General features: G+C 43.0%; 1 protein-coding gene across 1 annotated transcript in view; it reads left to right on the top strand.

The window, feature by feature from the left end:
- NCOA2 (nuclear receptor coactivator 2) overlaps window positions 1-19,475 on the top strand; it is a 649,459-nt gene that overhangs the window by 124,064 nt on the left and 505,920 nt on the right. The window contains 1 exon segment of the mRNA XM_029591446.1: window positions 9,527-9,673. The gene's annotated coding sequence lies outside the window, so the exon portion shown is untranslated.

Genomic DNA, 19,475 nt, shown 5'->3' with positions numbered 1-19,475 from the left:
ATTCGGGGTAGTAGCCACCGTAACAAGCAAGCTACACCCATGCTTATTTGTTTACCCAGACTATGTAATTGATTCCTTGTTGGTTGATGCTGATATAAATCATCTTTTCTTCATTTTCCCTGCCGTTGAAGGAGAGAGCTATGCTGGATGTGCATTGAAAGTGAAGTATCAGGCTTATTTGATTCGGGGTAGTAACCGCCGTAACAAGCAAGCTACTCCCCTGCTGATTGATGTCTTTCCTGTCATTAAGCAAGCTGAATTAGCCATGATGTCTGGGGCGTCCTCTGGGCAGTCCGAGGCGGGAACTTCTCTCTGGATATACAGAGTTCTGCTCTGCGCACCTGCGTTGCGGTTCCCGTGTGACTGCCTGCATTGCCTCAGTTCTGTTTTTTTCCTGCGCAGCTACCAGACGCGGATCTTCTCTCCTCGTGCTTCATTCTTCATTTTTCTTCATCTTCACTTTGGTAAACCCACAAAAGAACTTTTAAGTGCTACCATGGTTCAGAAGACCCCAGGCTTCAAATATCACCAATGTGGCCAAGGGTATGTCTGCCACAGACTGACATAACTATTTCTACTTGTGCCTGGGGCCAGACCATGATCAGACATCCTACTGCGACTGTGGAAAGAAGTCTCTGAGGGCTTAGACAATGGGCCAAAAAGATTGCCAAGCTCCAGGAGCTGGAAAAGGGCTCATATGCCCTAACACATCGCTCCACTCAATCTTCTCTGGGTCGGGTGCCCAAGAAACCAGCGGTGCAGAAGTGAACATAATTATTGGAGATCCCAGAGAGCTGGGAGGTAAGGGCGAGGGTAATAAATCCCACAAAAGCTAGACTGCTTCAAACAAAATGGTCCAAAAGGTGATGAGTTGCCGTGCACCGCACCCGTCGGCGGGAGTGCATTGAAGCCAGAGCAGCATTCAGATCGGCACACGATCTGGAGCAGCACAATGTGCCCAACAGAGAGAGTCACAAGCATGCGTCGCATGAGGCAACACTGAAACAGATTGCATCGTTGCATGTATCGATGGAGAAGTCCCCTCCGATGTGAAAGGTGAAGGACAAATCCCGCCACCATGAGCTGAAGTATTCGATGCAGAAAAAACAAGCGTTTCAGCCAAGCACACACAGGAATGGAAGCTCTCAGGCCCACTGATAACAAGACCCTCAAATAGTCTTCACCCCGAGTGAGCTCGAGGATTTCGGGACCGGATGTGGACATCCTGTGTGTCTTGGGAGGCTTTTCTTCCTACTCTGCTGGAGGCAGTGTCCATATAGGGCTTTCCATGGTCTCTGAATGCAAGAGGCAGCTGCCTCAGCTCCAAGAACTGTTAATAAAAAGATGGAAAACGCACTACAAAGACAGGGACTGCTCTCAACAGGTGAGAGACCCTGATTCGTTCATTTTGCTGGCAGCAGTCCCTCCTTCCAAGACTGAGGGTTATTAGCTCAGGGACCAGAAGGGAAGTTTCTCCGCCTCTGTGAAGAAGAAAACTTTTTCTACTCACACTCAAATAAAAGGTGCAGCCTCTCAAGCCATGTTGCAGATAACTGGAATCCTTCATGCCTTCTTTGTGATTCTTCAGACAGATCAACAACCTGTACCACCCTCTAGCCCATCGGAGGAAGTCTTATCACGCTCCATTTCCTCTTCTCCCCCACAGGACATTGAGGCAGACGAATATGCAATTGGTGATCTAAGCCCTGCAGCCCCAACACCCGGGTGAAAGCCTGTATACTCTTCTCAATCCTCACCAGGTTTGTCCTTGGGTATACCATTGGACGCGCCCCCCCGCCCCCCAGAGTAGCCACTGGAACCATCCTCACCTCCAGAAGGCCTGTCTTATTCTAATTTGTTGAGAAGGTGGGGACCTTTTTGAAGGTAGAGATCAAAAAGTTGCCAGATCCCAGGTTGCAGTTACATGGAATTCTTTTTAAGATCTTTGTTCCATCGGAGCCAACTGCACTCCCTTCACTTGCGATCCTGGGAACAGTCATGGACAAATCATGGGAGTTGCCTTTTTCCACTCCACCTACTTCTCGGAAGTTGGACCTGAAGTTTAGGATGTGTAAGTCCTCTCATTATGGACCAGTCCAATTGCATCATGGGTTTGTGGTGGTAGACTTAGCCATGAAACGAGCCAAAAAGACTAGATTGTACTCAAACACACCCCTGGGTAAAGATAGCAAATACCTGGATGATTGTGAGAAGAAAGTATTCCAGAGTGCAATGCTCAATGCCAATTTACAACAGCATCAATTCTATATCAAGTGCCTTCAGGGGTTGAAAACGGGAGTTGATCAGTCCACTGATGACCAGCCACGAGCTCAGGTCATAGCAGATATGGAGAAGGGCTTACGCCACCATTTATGAAGCATTTGAGATATCTGCTAGTATGTCTGCAGCATCAATAGTAACCAGGAGAATGGCCTGGCTAAGGTCCATGCAATCCGCGATGATGTCCATGAGAAATTGACAGATCTCCCTTGTAAAGTGGACAACTTGTTCGGGGATAAACTTTGGGAGACGGTTTCACAGCTCAAGGAACACTGTGCTGCAGTCTCTTCCTTCACATCATATGTAGAGCAGGCTTCCGCCAGACAGATCTATCTGACGTATAAAAACCCTTCTACCAAAGATGCTCATTTGGGCCCTTTGCATCCTACTGATCCCCACCCTATCAACCACAGAGGCAATAGACTCAGACTCGGGGATGCACCAGAAATCAGCGTCTTCAAAAGCAACCCCAAAACAACCAAAAATCACAACAATCTTTTTGAAGTTTACTCTGCTGCGGCTACAGTCTGCAATTGGTGACAGGCTCTTTTCTTTTTACCAGGCCTGGACCCCCATAACATCAGATCGTTGGGTTCTCAGCATCATGCGGAATGGATACAGACTGAATTTTCGAAGGGTTCTGACGTGGCCCCACCTTATTCCATCCTTTCAGGGAAAATTGGACAATATGTTTCTCCAACAGGAAGTACAGACATTGCTCAAACAATGGACGATCCAAATGGTACCTCAACGTCATCAAAATCAGGGATTTTATACCCAATACTTCCTCATTCCCAAAAAGAGCGGAGGGTTGCAGCCCATTTTGGACCTCTGAGCCCTCAATAAATTCATTCTATGAGAAAAATCAAGATGATTTCTCTAAAGTCCATTCTGCTTTTCCTGCAACCCAACAACTGGATGTGCTCCTTGGATCTCAAGGATGCCTATTACCACATTCTGGTGCTGCTTTTGTTTTCAAATGAACACTCAACACTACCAGTACAAGGTCCTTCCATTTGGCCTATCGATAGCACCCAGAGTATTCACAAAATCTTTAACAGTAGCTGTGGCCCACCTATGCAAGAAGGGGATAAAGATCTTTTCCCACCTGGACAATTGGCTGTTAGTGGCCTCGAATTTCAAATTGTTCCGCTGACATCAAACAAACAATAGCCTGCCTGGAGAATTTAGGTTTCATCATCAATTATGAGATGTCTAATCTCAACCCTCTCAAATCCTTCATGTCATAGGGGTGATTATAAACACCAAAATTTGCAAAGCTTTTCTATCAGCAGACATAATTCAAACCTTTTGTGGCCCAGCCTTCATGTTGCGGAACCAGTTGCCAACCCACAGCTCGCCAGGTTCTCAGTGTCTTGGGACATGGAAGCAGTAATATGTTAGTCCCCCCCATACATTCCTCCACATGTGTCTGCTCCAGTGGAATCTCAAATCTCTGTGGTCTCAGCATGACTCCCTGATATCATTGCGGGTAGTCATTACTCAGCCAATTATCTCAGACTTGAATTGGTAGCTATCCCCCATGACTCTAGAGTCGGGGGCACCATTTTGGAACCCAGTGCATCAGGTAGTTATGACAACTGACACATCCACGAGGGGCTAGGGGACACATGTACTGCACTTAAAAACGAAAGGGCTTAGGTCTCCCAGAGAAAGGACTCTCCAAATCAACCTTCTGGAATTGAGAGCGGTAAGGAACACCATCTATACCTTCTTCTATCTACTAAACATGAAAAGAGTAATTGTCCATGTAGATAATCAGGTGGCCATGTTTTATTTAAACAAAGAAGGCGGGTCTGGTTCTAAGACACTTTGCAGGGAATTGGTGCTGATCCTGGAGTGGGCACTTTGGCATGCCATTCAGTTGCAAGAGAACTACCTGTCTGGGATCAAGAACACAGAAGCTGTCAGGGTCAACATATACCCTACTGAGCTTTGTGATCAGAACACTTATTTGATACAGCAGATCGCCCAAGCGGGTAGGGCTGAGATTGCAGTGCTGTGGCGGCAGAAGGAGGTGCCGTCGCGAGCCCGGGTACTCAAATGCTTGACAAAAGTCTGGTATCTCAATCATTTAACAGCTATCAGACGGAAAACTCTTAAGAAGCACCAACTCCAATGGTCCTGTTTTGACATCTGGCGGCAGGAACAGGCGATTAAGGCGCCATAAGCTATTAGTGGTCTCGGGTAATAGATGCTCACAATCTGTAGAAGCTGTTCCAGTACTTGTTCTCCTAACTGTCTCTTTGCAGGGGCATTATTACTTATTATCATTGCCTCCATGTACAGTAAACCTGCAGCATTTACCATGTATATCCACTTATTTTGCCATTTAGTTTTGTTTATCTCTGTTTTATGTTTATTCCAAGGTTAACAGGGATGGGAAGGGGGGGAGAGGAGGGACTTGGGAGTAAGAAACGTACAAAAATCGGAAATACCAAGCATTTTATTTTATGCTGCTGTCAAATTACATGTATATCGGCAAATTCATTTGTAGTACATACAATCCATGTAAGATGTGACTTGTTTGCAGCTGTCTGTATTTAAATGCTTAAACTATAAATAAAAAAAAAAAAAAAAAAAGAAGCTGTCAGGGTCAGCAGAATCTTTAATCCCCACGAGGGGGTGCTGTATCCGGATGTAACACACTCTGTTCAAGAGGTGGGGGGTACTCTGCATGGACCTTTTTGTGACAGTCCAACACGAAGCTGCCGAAGGTTTGTTCTCTTTACCCAAGCGATCGAAAATTCACTTGGGATGCATTCCTACTTTCGTGGGAAAGAAGCCCTCCGATACCACTGATAGGTCAAGTAATTTAGAAATGCATCGTGGAAAGGTTAGAACTCATTCTCATAGCACTGGCATGGCCCAGAGAATCAAGGTATGCCTATCTCATTCATCTCTCCATTCAGCTGCCAATCCCTCTATGAAGCAGAGCGAGCCTCCTGACGGAAGAGGATGGCACACTCCTTCATCCCATGCAGGACTCTGCATTTGATGGCCTGGAGATTGAAAGGGAAGGGCTACCAAAATGATAAGGGGAATGGAACAACCCCCCTATGAGGAAAGACTAAAGAGGTTAGGACTTTTCAGCTTGGAGAAGAGACGACTGAGGGGGGATATGATACAGGTGTTTAAAATCATGAGAGGTCTAGAACGGGTAGATGTGAATCGGTTATTTACTCTTTCGGATAGTAGAAAGACTAGGGGGCAATGAAGTTAGCATGGGGCACATTTAAAACTAATCTGAGAAAGTTCTTTTGTACTCAACGCACAATTAAACTCTGGAATTTGTTGGCAGAGAATGTGGTTCGTGCAGTTAGTATAGCTGTGTTTAAAAAAGGATTGGATAAGTTCTTGGAGGAGAAGTCCATTACCTGCTATTAAGTTCACTTAGAGAATAGCCACTGCCATTAGCAATGGTTACATGGAATAGACTTAGTTTTTGGGTACTTGCCAGGTTCTTATGGCCTGGATTGGCCACTGTTGGAAACAGGATGCTGGGCTTGATGGACCCTTGGTCTGACCCAGTATGGCATTTTCTTATGTTCTTAAGTGTTGAGTCATCTCTTTCTCCCGATGGAAATTCAGAACATTCTCATATCCTCCAGAAAGCCATCCACAAGGAAACTTTTATGCGGGTAAATGGCACAGATACCTGCATTGTTGCACATAAGCATCAATCTCCCCCTTTGGATCTTCACTGGAACAATTGCTAGAGTACCTGCATTTGCTATACTCGTCTGCCCTTGCAGTATCATCCATCAGGATATACCTCCACGTCATAGCGGCATATCATCTTTCCATTCAAGGAAATTCCATATCCATGCATCCCTTGGTGCCTTGTTGCATGAGAGGCACTCTGAAACTCCATCCTCCAGTCTCAAGCCCAGAGATTCCTTGGGACATCCAACCTAGTATTGGAATCACTTATGTTTCTGCCCTTTAAATCAATGTAAACTCTTATATGAAATTCGTCACGTGGAAGGTGTTTCTAGTAGCAATAACCTTGACGAGGCAAGTTAGTGAGCTTCAAGTGCTAGACTGCTATCCGCCGTATTTGCAATTCTACCATGACAAGGTCACCTTGCAGACCCTTCCGGCTTTCCTTCTGAAGGTGGTCTCAAATTTTCATCTGAACCAGACAATAACTATACCAACTTCCTTTCCCAAACCGTATGCATGCAACAGGGAAAGCTGCTTCATACTCTGGATTGCAAAAGAGCCGTAGCATACTATAAACGGAGAACTCATTCATCTAACCGACATTTGTAACTCTGGCGCCTTCAGTCCAAATGTTTTGGACTGAAGGCGCCAGAATAATGTTAGCCAACTGTTTTAACCCAGTGTATTCATTTTTGCTACTCATCTCAGCCGGAATGCCTTCACTTGAGGGACATCAGCTCAGAGCCACGGCAACATCCATAGCCTATCTTCACAACGTGCCAGTTCAAGATGTATGTAAAGCGGCGACTTGGTCCTCGCTATATACCTTCATGTCTTATTAATGCCTTCAACAACAAGCCAGATTGAATGCAGCTGTAGGGCAGGAGATACTGCATTTTGCCACTGGTACATAGAGCTGTCCACCAATGAACGGGATTCTCTGCACACTGAGTATCGGCAATATGACGGCAAGGACTGCCACCTCACGACAGGGCAAACAGTATGCTTCATCTCCCCTAGCTGGGGACTCCCAGACAGCTTGGCTAATTCAGCCTGCTTATCGATGGGGATAAAAAGCAAGTTTGCTTACTGTAAACATTGTTTTCCATAGATAGCAGGATGAATTAGCCATGTGTCCCTGCCCTCCCCCCTGGACAGTTTCTTATCCTTTCTATTGCTTTTATTATTTTTTGCTGTTCGCTGCTTGTCCATGCTTTCTCAGCAACTGAGGCGATGCAGGCAGTCATGTAGTAACTGCCACGCAGGCGCACAGAGCAGAGCTCTGTATATCTGGAGAGAAATTCTTGCCTCGGGCCGCTGGAAGGACATCTCAGACAGCATGGCCAATTCATCCTGCTAGCTACAGAAAACACCATTTAGGGTAAGCAACCCTGCTTTACTTGTTCCATTCCACTCATTATTTTATAGTCCTCTGTCATATCTCCCCTCAGTGATCTCTTCTTCAAGCTGAAGAGTTCTAACCTTTTTAGCCTTTTTTCATAGGGGAATTGTTCCCTCCCCTTTATCATTTTAGTTACCCTTCTCTAAACCTTTGTTAGGAAGACTTTGTTAGGACTAGAAATACTCCACTGGTCTCTCATCAGGGCCATTACTACTAGAGGCTAGGAATAAGTCTCTTCTTTCCTAGTTTTTGTTCAAAGGATGGCCATGCCTGGGAACGTTTGGGTTCTGGTCACCCTGAGATTGGAGTGGATTTGGAGGGTGGTGTGTGTATGCCAACTTTCTCTTCCATCTTCCCCTGTGCCATCTTCCCCTGTGCCATCTGCTAACGGGCCTTAATTTAATTTATTTTGTGTATGCTGACGATATTCAGATTTTGTTTCCTATTGAGAAAGATGTTGTTGAGACTTGTAAACTGATAAAAATGTATTTAGAAATAATTAGACAAGTGTTAACACAATTGAAATTAATTTTGAATTTAGAGAAAACAGTTTTTTATCATTTTAGATAGGAAAATGAGACATGATGGAACAAAGTCAAGTTTAAATAATGATAATAGGATTGAAGTAGTAAATGTTGCAAGAAATTTAGTTTTTTATATTGATACAGAATTTAATGGGCAAGCACACATCACAAAGAAAGTTAGGGAAGGTTACTGTAAATTAATGATGCTGAGACGTCTCAAACCTTTGCTTTCCCAAAAGAACTTTAGAACAGTGCTACAGGCATTGATATTCTCAGGATTAGACTACTGTAACGCAATGTTGCTGGGTCTGCCAAGAAGTACTTTGCGGCCTTTACAGATTTTGCAAAATACTGCTGCACGTATATTAACAAACACAAGAAAGAGGGACCATATCACTCCGATCTTGAGAGAATTACATTGGCTCCCGATCGAACAGAGGATAATTTTTAAAGTTTTATGTAACATTCACAAGATTCTGTATGGGGAAATGATAGACTGGCTAAATACAGCAATAAGATTACATGTACCGCAACGCAATTTGAGATCATTAAATAAAGGTCTCCTCTTGATCCCGAACATTAAATCGGCCCATTTATGTGAAGTCAGGGAGCGAGCGTTATCAATTGCGGGCCCTAAATACTGGAATGAAATGCCCACGGATCTGAGACTACAGCAAGATAAGAAGAAATTTAGGAAAGATCTAAAAACTTGGTTATTCCATCAAGCTTTCGTAGCTGAGTAAATGGTAGTAATCTTTGGGACTCTCTAGAAAGTCGTTTACTTTTATTCTGTTTTTACTTACATTTTCTAATTTTTGTTTTTAGTTTTTGATGTCTTAATTTAACTTTTAATTTTATATATTCTTGGGATATTTTATAATTTAAATCTAGACACGTAATTTTTAGAAGTTCTTACTTTTCTATAAATAATTATTTTTTAGGGTTTTTTACATTTATGAGAAATTGTATTTTTTTTTCCTTTCTCTATGTTAATTGATGTATAAAATGTGAACAGTAGAGATGGACTTTTTGTCTATTCAACGGTATATAAAACTGTTTAAATAAATATAAATAAATCTTCTCTCAACTTTTCTCTCTCTCCCTCCTACCCAAGCATTCTCCTTCACCCAATCCAATCTACCTTTATTTATATTCCACTCCACCCAGCATTCTCCCTCCATCTCCCCAATAATCACCTCCTCTAACTCCACTTTCAACATTCAGCTTCTTTTCTTCCCCACAAATAACTTGCAGAAGTCAAACTATGGCCTGGGGCTGTTTCTGCTCCAGCCCTACCCCCCTCTCTCATACCTACTGGCAGCAAGCAGCACTTGGAAGGAAAAGAGGAGGGCCTGGAGCTGACACAGAGCAGAGACCCCCCCTCCCCCCCTCCCCCCCTCCCCCCCCCCCCCCCCCCCCGTTCCAACACCCTCCTCCCATATGCTGCCTTTTTGAGGGGGGAGTGGGAAAGGGGGAAGGAGGGCAGCAGAAGGAAAACTTGTTCTAGTATCTACTCCATTCTCACACCTTCCCCTTTTGTTTCTGAATGTCAGGAAGGGAGGGGCTGTATAGGGAGCAGTGTCTCTTTGCTTTGTCTGCGCTAGGCTCACTTCTCCTGTCCTGTTCTTTGTAGACTGCCTGGGAAAGAAGGGACAGAAAACAGAGGGCTATTCTCTGCTGCTTGAGACTGATTCTACTGGACAGTGCCCCAAAGTATGAGACTCCAGCCTGGAGCTTTCTGGTGTTCCCCAGAGACCTAGCAGTTTATACAGATTTTGAGGTAAGAGGGTGGCAAGACTATTCCCTTTAAGTTGCAGGTTGAGGGTGAGCCAGGTACTTCTTCAGTCTCCTCAAATAACTGGATGTCCTTTGAACTGGTGGCAGTACCTGTCTACTCTCTTTCAGGAGGTAAGAGAGAGGTGGTGGGAAGCCTTACACTTGGTATTCCTTATTAGTAAGAAGGCACACATGAAGTATAGTGTTCAGACAGCTAAGGGATTTGATGAGTCTGTTACCATACCAGTGTGGTAGTTGAGTATGCTCTGAAAAGGGCCAAGAACGTTTCCACGAACGCGGAAGCGCCATTGTTGAATTCTTTAATCCCGAAGGACTACAAATACAATGCTGATCTCTAGCCCTTGATAAAGAACGGCAAGCGTTCGAAACATTGACCCATGTCGGGCGTGTTGACAACTCATGGCTTCCGAGCCCTCACACCATCAGCGATGTTCACAAGCAAAGTTATATGCATTGCAAATGCAGACGGCTGATTATGAAAACTGATGCAGAGTTTACCGGCATTGGTCTTCAATAATTTGGCAGTCTGCCGAGGGTTTTTTTTTTCTGAAGAAGTACTACTTTTACATATGCTCAGCTATTAACACCTGCTCCAGGCAGGCGTTAATATCTGAGCAATAAATGTGCGCCTGAGACACATTTTTTTTAATGCGGAGTGAATGAATAATAGCCTCATTCACATGCATTTGCATGTGATGAGCGCTATCTCATTAATTCCGTGTCAGACAGCGGGTTAAACAGTGTGCTCGTGTGAGCGTACTGAATTGCATTAGCCCGTCTGACTTTAATCCCGTGTCTGCAAGTGCTGGATTATATAGCATAGCTCAGCATAAGACTTTTTAAATTGCAACTGTTTTTTTTTTTCCTCGCGCAGTAACTGGCATTAATATAAGAGCAAGAAGAACTCATTTGTTCTAAGAGATAAGCCTGCTAAAGGCCTGTGTTTGAACCTTTATGGGAATAAAGCACTGCCTGACAGGCAGTACCAGGATCTTTAATTGGCATAATTTAATGAGCTGTAAATGGCCTGGCTATTGTCAGAGCTATGGATGCAAATCTAAACATCTAGAGAGAATGAGAGATAAAAAGCTGCGTGCAATAGTGAATCTTTGAATGAGCCACAGACAGAGAACGAAAAGTTAATTTGTGGGTTTTCCGAGCTTGCAAGTCTTCCGTTTCACAGAATACATTGACTCGTAGTTAGGAAGACATATGAGGGAAGTATTCTTTTGTAAAAAAAATTTTTTGTTTAGTCCTTTCTTTTGTTGCAATAATTATTCACCTTGATTAATCTATGTAATGCTTATTATGCTGCTGTGTGATTATTGCTGATATTTACTGTTGATATTCTTTGCTGTTTATACAGTTTTCTACCAATTATTCATTATATTTAGTAAACTAAGTTTTGCTTTTACCAAATTGTGTACTGTGTTCTATGACATAATATATAACCATTCAGCCTAACTTTTTTACAGTATTTTCTGTCCCATCTGAGGTGGTTCAAGGGGTGGTGGGGTGGTGGTATATAAACACTTTTAAATAGGCATGAACGCTCATTATCCAAGACAGTTGACGCGTGCAAATTGTGAGCAATGGTTATCATCTACATTTACACTAGATTCTGCCAGATGGTCACATTAGTCAGAATAGGACAAGAACGATTTTGTTACAGAAGGCAGTGAATTCCTTCTTCTGGTACAGGGCAGTATAAGTGGTCCTTCAGGAGGAAATTAACAAGGGGGTTTCTGTTCCAGGTATTTTTTTTAATTCCTAAGTCGGGAGGTTTGAGACCCATATTGGACCTAAGTGATCTGAACAAATGTTTGTTTTGAGAAAAATTCAAGGTAAACTTGATTCATTCCATTCTACCCTGATAGGTGCAAAGGACTAGTTATGTTCCCTAAACTTGAAGGTAGCATACACACACATCTCTTCTCTGCATAGCAAATTCCTCTAATTTTTGTTATTCAAGCATTTATAGGCTGTTTACTACTGAAGGCCCTAAGCTGTGTACATGCTAAAACGTACACAATCCAAGAAACAAAAATTAATGCATAACTGACAACCTCAACGTAAAAAGACACAGTAAGTCTATTCCAGCTCGGCAGCTGCAGTCAAAATTAGGTGAATGCCTGCTGAAACAAACATATTTTTAGCATGGATTTAAGTCTTTGAATTGGTAGTCAAATGGAAACTTTTAGGTAGAGAGTTCTAAGAAATAGGAGCAGGTACTGAAGCAACTTCCTCCTTAGTTTCAGCCAGTTAAGCCATCTGCACTGAAAGCATATCCAACAGTCCGTGCTGTGATGAGTGAAGCAACTGAGTTCGATTATGAATGCAGAGCATTGCATTAGCCCATGGAAGATAATCCAATCCAAGCATTAGTGCATTAGTAAAGTGGTTTTTAATTTTTACTTGGCATTGGATTGGCAGCCAATGCAGATCATAGAGCATGGTTGTGATATTGTCTCATAGTTCATCCTGAGTTCATTTGAGATGCAGCGTTTAGGAGAATCTGAAGATTCTTCAAGACATAAGCAGGAAGCCCTAAATAAATTGAATTACAGTAATCTAGAAGAAGCAATATCAAAGCTTTTACAACTAAGTGAAAATCAGGGGCATTAGGCAGTGGCTTCAGACCCTGAAGCAGCCGCATTTTAAAGAAATCGGCTCAGACCACCGACTTAAACTGACAAAAAGTCAGATTTAAGTCTATAAGAATGCTAAGATTTTAACTAGGGGAACAATTGAAATCTCAATGTGCAATATAGAAGGAATTATATCAGTGTTAATGCTGTTTTAGAGAAATTCAATTAAAGCTTATGATTTAGCCATTGTTTAATGGCAGATAAACAGATGTTTAGCATATCTGATGTTTCAGCCCATGTAGAGCCCAACAGAATAAAAAACTGAATATAGTCAGTATATAGACTGTATCTCGCACAGCATCTGACCAATTGTTTACAGATAAATGACTTGTATAGATGTTAAATAATGATGCTGACAAAGCCGAACCCTTGTAGAACCCCTTTGGGAATGGGATTCTATGAAGAATAATTGCTCCTGATAATCACCCATTGCGATCAGAGGTAGGATTTAAACCAACTGAGATAACCACACACGCTCATCTGATAAATAAGGATTTGATAAAGTATCAAGTGGTTGAGATGTCCAACAAAACCAATTCAAATCTCTGCTCAGCATCAAATTCCCTTCTCATAGCATCCAAGCTGGAAAGTAGCAGAAGTCTTGTTTAGTGGATGATTGGCTGTTAAAGAGCACATTCCTAAAGAAAACCAGACAGTCCCTGCAAAAGGTAATATATTTTGTACAGCCCTTAAGACACCCACATAGGGAAATCATGGCAGAAAGACCAACTGACCCATCCTGTGTATCCAGTTACTCTTTTTACACTACTGAGATACATCCCAGGTGCCAATCAGTATGCAACCACCTGTAAAACCTCTTCTTACTGAAGACAGTTTCTTTATGTCTTGGTTAGAACTATGTTCAAGCTGGTCCTGGATTACTCCCTAGCCAGTCTGGTTTTCAGGATAGCCACAATGAATATGCACTGGAGAGGTGATGAAAGGAGGTAGGCTCAAGAGTAATGTAAGAAAATATTTCTTTACAGAAAGGGTAGTGAATGTATGGACCAGCTTCCTTGTGGAGGTGGTAGAGACAAGGACAGTATATGAATTCAAGAAAGCATAGAATAAACAGAGGATCTATGAAGCAGTGGTAGGAATTGTAAAGCTGAATGGCATCATGTTTCTTTTTCATATTCATTGTTGGTATCCTGAAAAACAGACTTGACTAAAGGGTAATCTTGGACAGCCTAAGATACACTGGTGTAGAAGAACCTATGAGAGCCCAATTAACTCCTGCCAGTACCAATCTTTTCCATGCTTAACCACAAAGCTCCGTGTAATAATCTAAATAGCCAGCAATACCAAACATCTGGCTTTCTAGATTCCCCTGCATAGCCTGCCAGACAAACCCAACTATATGAGCACCTGCTTTTCTGTTTGGGCTTCTAGTTGTTAGAATTTGCAGACTTCAGACTGGCTCAGCTGCTAGTTTGATTCTATCATCACAACCTGATCTGAGTAGCTACCATTATTATAGAGCCTCTTAGGTCTGCTGTGTAACTTGCCAGATGGACCTGGCTATGTGAACACCTGCATTTCCTTGCTGACCTGTAATTATTACAGAACGTAGACTGCCAGACATATCCATCTGCCAGTCAATTCTGCTACTGCAGCCTTCCCAACAAGCTAGTGTTTATATTAGGACTAACATTTCTTATTAACCTCTGGCAGCCCCAGCTCTCTCTGAATTGGGCAGGTATGGCCCTATATATATATATATATAAGAGGACGAATGGTGGAAAGTGAGCAGGAAGAGTAAAGTAGATGGTTTGGAGGAGAGGAATAGGAGTCAGCAGGAGGAGGGAAGTAGGGGTATCCTGGTTGTCCTGGCTGGGTTCCTGGCCTGATGTCATTGGAAAAAAAAAAAAAAAAAGCCCTTTATCAAGTCTCACCAGTACTTGCACCAGCTGCCAAATGACAGCCAACGACTCAAAGCCTCAGTTTTTTGTTTCTTTTTCAGTTGCTGAAACTAGCTTCCCTCCTCACCTGAGTAAAATAATCTGGCATATGTTACGTACATCAAACACAACGTACCCATGTATAGAATGAGAATTCTGCAAATTTAAGTATTTGAGGAGTGTTTGAAGCTTTAACGGTTTTACATAATTATCCCTCTCAATTATCAAATTACTTGACAATGAGAAATTCTGTATTAAGTTAGGAATATAAAACATTTTACCACGCCTCCATAATTTTTCTTCTCTTGACAAACATTCAGCAAACTAATATTCTCTGGTGTTTTGCAAAGGTGGTTCATACAGCAGTGCTATAGAAGTGATTAGTAGTAGTAGTATATTTTCTTACCCCACTCAAGTGCACTGCCTTTCCCACAGGTCCCAACAAGATGAGCACTCGAGCTGCAAGTAAGAATGTTGGCCATTGGCAAAGTTTGGGGTAGAAATACATACATGTTCAATTTACTTTTCTTTTGCTATCTTAGCTTAGAATCCCAAATATCTTGAGTCAAGTGCAGTAATCTCACATACAAACGCATGTAAGTACCTTAGCTTTAGCTTTCTTAATGCAGTTCAGCTGAGGATATATTTTAATGTGAAATGAAGAAAAGTACAATTTTAATATCTTAAAACTTGATTTAACATAGTGAATGATGACAGAGACACCAAAATTGTCCATCCAGTCTGCCCAGCAAATTTTTGCTTTTTAAATAATTTTTTTTTTTAAAGGGTATTAGCAACTGCTATTCCTCAAGTAGAATTGTGAATTTTAGGTGTAATAGTAAAGATGCCCCGTTTGTTCATTTCCATTATCTGGCCTGCAGGGATCTTCTGTATTTGTCCCATGTCCTTTTGAATTCCATTACCAAGTTTGTCTTCATCACCTCTTCTGGGAAGGCATTCTATACATCCATCACCCTTTCCATGAAGAAATATTTACTAACATTGGGGTAGATTTTCAAAAACGGCGCGTTCGTGTACTTTTGTTGGCGCTCCAGGCGCAAACAAAAGTATGCGGGATTTTAGTAGATACGCACGTAGCCGCTAAAATCCTGGATCGGCGCGCGCAAGGCTGCCTATTCCGTGTAGCCGGCGCGCGCCAAGCTGCGCAGCCTGCCGCCGTTCCCTCCAAGGCCGCTCCGAAATCGGAGTGGCCTCGGAGGGAATTCGCTATCGCCCTCCCCTCACCTTCCCCTCCCTTCCTCTACCTAACCCACCCCCCCCCCCCCGGCCCTGTCTAAACCCCCCCCCTACCTTTGTTGGGAGATTTACGCCTCCCGGAGGGAGAAGTAAATCCCCGTGTGCCAGCGGGCTGCTGGCGCGCCCAGACGCAACCCAGGGGCAGTTCCGGAGGGCGCGGCCACGCTCCCGGACCGCTCCTGGCCGAAACCACGCCCCCGACACGCCCCCCTCGGAAAATCCCGGGACTTACGCGAGTCCCGGGGCTCTGCACGCGCCGGTAGGCCTATTGAACATAGGTGCACCGGCGAGCAGGGCTCTTAAAATCCGCCCCATTGTTTTTGATTCTTCCCCTTTGGAGTTTCATATCATGACCTCTAGTTTTGTAACTTCTTTCCACTTGAAAAGATTTTGATTTTTGCACATTACTTCCTTTCAGGTATTTGAAGCTCTATTTTATATTACCCCTGTCTCTTCTGTCTTCCAGAGTATACATATTAAGGTCTTTTGTCTCTCATATGGTGTTCCATACAGACCCCACACCGTTTTGGTCATTTTCCTTTGGATTACTTCCATTCAGTCCTTATCCTTTTTGAGATAAGATGTCCAGAACTGAACACAGATATCAGATGAGGCCTCACCAAGGATCTATACAATGGCATTATCACTTTCTTTTTCTGCTGGTTATGCCTCTTTGAATACAGCCCAGCATTCCTCTGGCCTTAGCCACCGCCTTGTCACTCAGAGGGGATATATGAAAGGAAGGGAGAGACTCCTCTTCAGTTTCCTCGTGGTGGGACTCCCCAATGGCCAGGGATAGCTTATCCGGCAGAGAAGTTGGGTTCCCAATTGCTGGGAACACTTCCAAACTGACAGCGCACTAGTATAGAAGATGCAAGGCTCTCCCATTTGACTTCTCAGCTCAGGGGTGTTAATGAAATGCCCGACTGTAGTGGCAGCATATCTTCATTGCATGGATGTATGTGTTTCCATACCTGAATGATCGCCTAGTAATAGGACCGTCACCAAGGGAAGTGCTAGAGTCCTTATGGAAGACCATCTATCTTTTTCAGTCAGCTTCACCAAGTCATGCCTCAAGCCAGTCGTTGAGGAATGATTAGATTTGGTCAAAGAGAGCGTGTTACTCTCAGAAGAGAGGATGGTACGCTTGCAAAATTTGGTCCTTGGCCTCTTAAGGAATGACAACCCCTGCCAGATCAGTCCTAGTTGTTCTGGGCCACACTGTAGCCACTGTGGTGGTTCATGTGGTTCTGATGAAACGTCTAAACATGAAGTCTGGAATGGGGTCTTCACTCCCAGTGGAATCAGCTGCTTCAACCCCTATCCCAAGAAGTTTCTATGACCCTTAAAATGAGGGAGTCCCTTGGTTAATGGCTGAGCCTGTCACTCCTGGAGGTGTGCCTTCCTCTTCAAGCCCACTAGGTGATTCTTGTGACACATGTCTCCACCAAAGGGTGGGGAACTTACATGCTTCACTTTGTTGAGGATCTTGGTCTCTAACCAAAAGACTCTTATCAAATCAACCTCATAGAGCTGTGGACCAATGACTATGAACTAAAGGTGTTTGCTTTCATCTGATGGGAAAGAGAATCTTAATCCAGATGGATAATCAAGTTGTGATATTCTACATCAATGAACAAGGAGGCATTGGATCCTGGGTCCTCTGTAAGGAGTCCCTCAGGATTTGGGAATGATCACTTAATCATAGAATTCACCTTCAGGTGATGTACTTGCCGGGAATTTCCAATGGTTTAGGAAATTGCTTCAGCACAGTCCTCTGACCACATGAGTTGCCCCTGGATCATTGAGTGATGGGCATGTTCGACCTGTGGGTTTGATTGACTTGCTCTCTGAGGTGAGCAACAGGAAAATAGAGAGATTTTGCTCCATACTTCCAAGCAAGTACAGATCATCTCCAGATGCTTTTCTGCTCTGGTGGGATGTAGATATTCTAATTGCATTTCTGCCAGTTCTGCTAGTAGCAAGATCGATCCAGAAAGTGCTCAAGGATCAAGCAAGGATAATTCTCATTGCCCCAGTGTTGCTGAGATAGATGCAGCTTCTGTATCATTCAGCAGCCTCCAACTACTCTGGGAACAGCAGTGTTACTTCTGACGCAAGAGGAAGGTAATCTGTGCCATCCAAATCTTTCCTCGCTGAGCCTAATGGTGGGCATGTTGAGCGCTCGATAGAATCCTTTGTTCCTACAAAAGAGGATATCTTTATTGCAGCTAGAAATGCATCAACCAGACAATTGTATGGGTTCAAGTGGAAAAGATTTTCCTCTTGGTGTCAGTCAAGTACCTTGGATCCTTTTATTTGCAGCCCTAAAGATTTGCTTTAGTACCTGCTTGCTCTGTCTTCATCGGGGTTCAGCACATTGTCAATGAAAGTATACCTTAGTGCTATTGTAGCCTATCATTCACAGATGGAAGGAAAACCAATCTTTTGTTACCCTTTGGTATTGAAATTTTATGAAGAGCTTATGGCATGTGAAACCTCCAGTGACTTTGGGATCTCAGTGTTGTCTTAGCACAGCTAATGAAGCCTCCTTTTGAACCTCGAGTCTGCTTCCCTGAAATTCCTCACATACAAGTTACTTGTTTGGTAGTAACTGTGTCTACTAGAAATCAGTAAATTATAAGCCCTAGTCTCTTATTCAACATAACTTCAGTTATTCCACAATAGAGTGGTGTTGCATACACACTTGGTTTCTTTCATAAGTGGTTTCTGCTTTTCACATTAATTGGACTATTGTTCTGACCACTTTCTACCAAAGGTTGCATATGCATAAAGGAGAAAAAACTTTTCATTCCTTAGACTGTGAAAGCCTATTACTTGAGAAAGCTGAGAAGCCTGATTTATGTTTAACCTGTTTGTGTCCTTTGATCTTAATGGACTGAGAGTGGCAATTGCCAAAAGAACTTTTGTCCAAGTATCTAGTGGACTGTATTGCACACTTATGTTCTGGCTGGCCTACGGATTACTCTGTCAAGGCTCATCAGGTTAGAGCTATGGCAGCCTCTGTGGCTCACCTCAAAGCTACATCCATTGAGGCATTTGCAAAGTTGCGACTAGCTCATCTGTACATACCTTCACATCTCACTACTGTCTGGACAATCTAACAAAAAGTGACAGTAGTACCGAGCAAGTAATTTTGTGCAGTCTGTTTAATTGGTAGTCTACTCTGTGCTGGTGGGGCTGGGGTTTTTTTTTCCCCAGCATTGTGCTACTCTTAGCCTGGGACTCCATGTCTCATGGCTAATTCAGCCCTGCGTTTTGATAAAGTAAGTTTGTTTACCTGTAAACAGTTCTACATAGCAGAATGAATTAGCCATATTTATTTATTTAAAAGATTTATTACCCATTCATGTCCAAAGTTTGTGGTGGGGTACAATACTTATATCCCACTCTCCTCCCTGGAGAGTCTACTACCTTGCTAAAGCTAAGCTCTGCAATAGACTGAGGGGTTTATGAGGCAGCATGCGTGTGAGAATCTCCACGCATGCTCAGTTAAACTTTTATGGAGCTGTTTGTTTATTGATTTGTAGGCTTTTATATACCAAAGTTTAGTGGAGCTAGAGAGATGGCGCCATTCAGTGCCAAATGATGTTATCCTGTGTGTTTTGGCTAATTCATCCTGCTATCTATAGAGCAACTTGAACACAAAACAATTTTATCTGCTCCTCCCTATATATTTTATACACACAAACCTATAGGAAACCTTTTTGAAAAAAGAATCGCCATAAATATGCCTAGTATTATGACCCCCCTTCCCCCACTGGTTTTGATGGGGAAGTGGAAGTGAGTAAACTACTACTCAAGTTTCTGTCTGTTCAATTGATTTATATTCTACTTTTATTTTGTGCTTACTTGTAAACAAGGTGATTGACACCATAGAGAAGAAGCTGCTTGTTCATTAAGACCAGACTTTCTCTGCTTCTCAGATTCCTTTTTTTTTTTTTTTTTCTTCTAAAGG

Source organism: Rhinatrema bivittatum, chromosome 2 (assembly GCF_901001135.1).
Source record: "Rhinatrema bivittatum chromosome 2, aRhiBiv1.1, whole genome shotgun sequence".
Taxonomy (NCBI): domain Eukaryota; kingdom Metazoa; phylum Chordata; class Amphibia; order Gymnophiona; family Rhinatrematidae; genus Rhinatrema; species Rhinatrema bivittatum.
The sequence above is the reverse complement of the archived record's forward strand: the minus strand, read 5'-3'. Positions and strand labels throughout refer to the sequence as shown.